General features: G+C 34.0%; 1 long non-coding RNA gene across 1 annotated transcript; it reads left to right on the forward strand.

Moving 5' to 3' along the window:
* The first annotated feature begins 515 nt into the window (after positions 1-515).
* Positions 516-2,715, forward strand: LOC113302942. The gene is made up of 5 exons (XR_003337213.1): positions 516-779; positions 867-932; positions 1,026-1,070; positions 1,474-1,590; positions 2,354-2,715. It is a non-coding gene; the product is annotated as an uncharacterized LOC113302942 (long non-coding RNA).
* The last annotated feature ends 2,291 nt before the right edge of the window (positions 2,716-5,006 follow it).

The raw sequence follows: 5,006 nt of genomic DNA on the forward strand, positions 1-5,006 counted from the left end.
TGTCCATATTCTGGTTGACTTGCCATTGTTTACTTCCTTACAACTATGTTGTTGAATTATGGACATGCCTAATTATATGCCCTTTCAAACCCAAGAAGAATTACTCTTTTCACCATGTATTTGAAGAAATTCCTCATTCTTGTGATATTTAACTTTTAGAAGTTGACCAAGCAGCTGATCAGAGTTGTGACATATTCTCCAAGCTCATTTAACAAGTTGAGCATGATTCATCATCTCTAAATTTCTAAAAACTAGTCCTCCAAAGTCTTTAGATAAACACATGTTTTGCCAAGCAATATTCAGGGATTAGCAACTCAAAGTCGCAACAGCTTAGCCCTGTGCGAATTTTCAGTTGCGATTCGCAACAAAATTGAGTTGTACGGGTGCGACTCGTGTGTGCTGCCCACACTTTCAATCTGACTAGGTTTCAGGCCATTCAGATTCTTGGAGTCAGCTTCAAAACTGACTCGGGCTTTATCATTACCGAGACCACTTCTTAACTTCTCTTATCTTCCCTACCTCTCTTTCTCGTTTCTCTTCCTCTCTGGTTCTCTTCTTATCTTCCTCACTCTCTATGATTCGATGTTCTTTTCCTATCATAATAAGTCGCTTGTGAATTAGTATTAGGTTTTGCGTCCTCTTCTTCTTCAAATAGATCCATCACAATGAAATTCTTAGACCTATAGTTTTAAGATTTCTCTTATCTATGAATAAATCTAAGGTTCTTAGAAAGATTTCATTATTTCGCGAGGTTTGCTTGGAATAATGAAAATACTTACGTATGGGTTCTATTCAATTTTTGTTTTGATACTTAGATTTGGGTTTTAGGGTTTCTGATAATGATAAATTAATTTTTTTTTCTTCAGTTTGGTTGGTGTTGAAAGGGTTTTGAATGAACCACTTCAACAACTTGATGAGAAACAACTTATAAGGTATACAAACATTATTACTTTCTCTGATTTCAATTTCTCAAATTAGGGCTTATAGAAGATTTCTGCGAATGGTTTTCCTTATTCTTTCTCCAGATGAAAAATCAATGAACAAGAAGAAGACTTCTGAAACTTCTAAAGGTATATTTTATGGAACCGTAACCCTAACTCTGTTTCTTTTCTTTATTGGTATAGATGTTCAATTTTTGTTCTTATATGGTGTTTTTTCAACTCTATTTTGAACTAGGATTTTTCAATCTGGGATTTTTTTACTCGATTTTAGATTAGGCAATTGATTATGAAATTTGGGTTGGGTTTTGGATTTGGTGATTTTTTACTGGTTGAGCTTAAGGTTTACAATCAGGGGTTTTTACAGTAAGGTCTTTATAGTTGTTAATACAATGTGTTCTAATTTTTTGTTGCATTCTAGGTACGATTAGCCAGTGAATCCATTTAAGGCATTGTAAGTAATGTGTTCCGATGGATAAATCAATACGACAGAGTGTTGTGGCTAATACAATGTTTTTTTTTTTTTCTTAAATAGTATTAACTCAGAGGCAACAGGTGTTCTAAGGTAGACTTGGAGGAGGAAAAGAATCTTTATGAAAACGTAGAGACTCTGTTTGAAGTGACTGAGAAGCTATAGTATAATGAATGCAAGGTATGTGCCATAGCCCCAGAACTTTGATTGTTAAGAGGACGTCACAGGGGATGCAAACTAATAATCACCTGATCTCCTTGTTAAGAAAAACTCTAATGAATCTAAGAACCTTTGCTATAAAGAATATGACAAACGATGCATACCCTCTCAATGAATATGCAAGAAATATTTTTTATTCATTTCCTTTCCTAGTTCTTATGATTGGGCATTTATATTTCTTTTTCTTCAGCAAATATTGGAGCATTTATATGCTTGAAATGTTGTGGAGTGCACCGAACTCTTGGTACATATATTTCAAAAGTAGCTTTGATGGATCTGTTATTTTGTAGTTCACATATACTAGGTTTAGTTGTACTTTATCTTGTCATTGTTTTTTCTCACAACGGAACACTTGGAGGTCCAGGATCTAATGACCCTAAGTAGCAGCACGATTAACACATACATATTACCATACATTTGCACGGGTCGCACAAGTTAATTCAGCAACAGAAGTATGCTTCACTAGTTCACTTCCATTTGGATCATAGAAACTTCATAAGTAGAGCCGAGATTTACTGTCCATTCTATGCTCTAAATACTTGGATATGACTGCTTGAACATTTACTTCATGACATTCCTTAACAAGACTCAACCCTTCAGCAAAAATATGAGGCATGAGCAAAACTGTTCTTTTTTATTGTACAAGAGTTCTCTTGTTCTTAAACCAATAGGCGTTTAGGGTCTGTTTTAAGTTATTCTTTTTCTGAAGGTTCTTTTGTTTCAGTTGTACAATTCAGGTCTTATCACTTTAGATGATTGTTGGAATGAAGAAATTGAACCCATGATCGAGATTGGTGGAAATTTTTCTGCTAATTCAGCCTACAATGCTTTTATACCTGATGGGATCGCAAAGGTTGGAGCAGATTCAAGTCATGGAAGGAGTTCCAAGTTAATCAAGTGTGTAAAATTTCCTGGTGAAATAGCATGTTGATACCTGCATAAGGAGTGTGTTTGTGCATGTCTTTTCCTTAAGGAAGCATGGATACCAAATAGTTTATGTCTGACATATCTTGCATCTGTACTGTAGACACTGTGTGCGTCCCACCTCTTATAAATAACATAAAAGCTTGACGTATCTTCAAACAACTTCACTAGTCCCAGTATGGATTGAAAAAGTCAAAATTAGTAAAAAACCAGTCCCTACATTACATGTGTAACTGTCTAAGAATTTTCGAATGACAGACCAAAATTACACATCCATCAACTTCACTTGTCTCAGTATAGTGGTTTTTCAGAATCAAGTGTATAGCTAAGTGACACACAACAGTCCAAAAATCTTAGTTTTTTTTTTTTTTGATCAGAACCAAAAATCTTAGTTGGTTCAAACAAGTTAGCAATTTCTTAGTTAGTTCAAACAAGAGATTGAAGTCTATGACAACAGAAGTTAAATGAACTGAGCAGAAATCTGTAAAGAATCCGGTAGCTTCTTAGTCAAAAATGATTGATAGCTAATTTAAGGGTACGTTGAACATTTAAACATAGACTTTAATAATCAAATATTTGGTTAGGTGGTGTGAACTGGAAGCCATATAAAAACTATCTAAGCATTTATATAAATCGCGGGAGACTGGACTGAGTCCTAAAATGTTACAAGTCCTAAAATATTATCAGCTATACCTTCGTCTCTCATATTATGATTTTTAATTCATTGTAGAATGGCCTTAATCAAATGGTCATTGGCATCTTCATTTCTTTGAAATTTTCCTTTTTCATAATTTTCAGTAGGTACAGGCTTCATTTCATTGTAGGTACAGCAAACAACAATGAATTCCTAGTACCACAACAACATCAACAGATTCTGGTGCCGCAAAGAATGTTCTAATACAACAGTAACATCGTCGGTAAGACTTGACTTGTTTGCGAAATTCTGGTTCACTTTTGTATGAGATTAATTGTGAGTTCTGACATATTATCAAACTACTTTTTTGTAGATATCTGGTGAACCATCCTCTTAACTAAACAGGCTTTATGTATTTGGATTTCAACGTGAGAGTTCTTTTTCTTTAAAATCATTTTGTAAAATTACCTCAGTGTAATATTGATTTTATAGATATATCCAAATGACAATCCTTGGTATGATTATTTTGACGTCTTACTTTCTGTGTACATAGATGGAATTCACCATGGTAGGTCATGGTTTTATTGAATTAGTTGGAGTCCAAATGAACATGTGATACCAGATTTTGTTACAGGGAAATGTTGCAGGTCAAAACCTGATTTTGTTACTACTATACCTTTGTTTTTTGGTGTTGGTTGACCTGGGTTGTGAAGGACTATTTTTTTGTTGTTACAAAAACTTTGCAATTGCAGAAATCTGTTGCGAAACTCCAATTTCGCTACTGTTCAGCATAGTTTGCAACTGTTGCAAACTGTTACGATCATCTAAGTCGCAACAGTGACTTTTGTCGACAGCTTAAAACTGTTGGACCAATTATTTGCAACAGCTTATGAACCGTTGTGAATTATTGCAACATCTATTTTCGTAACAAAGATAACTGTTGCGACCCCGTTTTGCAACTGCCAATTACTGTTGTGAAACACCAAATTTGGTGTAGCGACTAAGATTAATGCCCTTATTAGTTCTAAATCCCAACCAGAACTTCCTTTAGATTGTATCAAGCTTCTTAAGTAATTTCTTTGGCATCTTTGTTAGTTATCTCGTACATATATTAATTAAGGAAGCTTCGCAGAAGGTAATTTTTAGGATGTGTAAGATCTGCTACGGTGCTTCCTATAAACTAGAAAAGTTAGGGGGGGACAAATATTCCATTTGACAAGAATATCTCTACTAATTTGTGTTTACGGAAACTAGGGAGACTACAGTGCTTCCTCCCTAGTCCAAGCGTGGCTCCGTTACCGGTCGCGGTGGACTGTGATTGTAAGTCTAAAGTATTTAAGGATTTTTTGGAAAAGTCTAGTTAAAACAACGAAGTGAGAAATATTTAAAGGTTTCCAAATTTGGAATTCACATAATAAAATTCCTAAGTGATATTTGGTTGAAAAAAATTTAATAAAATGTTCTAAATAATTTAAGAAGTTAATTATTTAAATTTGAAGTGTGATTGAGTAAAAGTTCGAAATAAAAATCAGTAAATAATTGAAAGATTGTACTTTCTTAATATTTCCCTTGATGCATTGTTTGTTTTGTTTTTCCACTGCACTATATTATTTTTGGAAAATTCCTATTGGGTTGTGGTTGCTCACCCCTTTTCCCTCTCTCCCTACAGAGTATACAGAGACAGTAGCTGAAGAAAAGAAATTATAATTTATCACGGGAGTTTGGGAATCAGTATTTCAACATTGTCGATATGTATTGTTTAATTATTTTCAATTATGGATTGTAACCATTTAAATTGTTTTGTAAGGATTTTAATTGT

Source organism: Papaver somniferum, chromosome 8 (genome assembly GCF_003573695.1).
Source record: "Papaver somniferum cultivar HN1 chromosome 8, ASM357369v1, whole genome shotgun sequence".
Classification (NCBI taxonomy): Eukaryota; Viridiplantae; Streptophyta; class Magnoliopsida; order Ranunculales; family Papaveraceae; genus Papaver; species Papaver somniferum.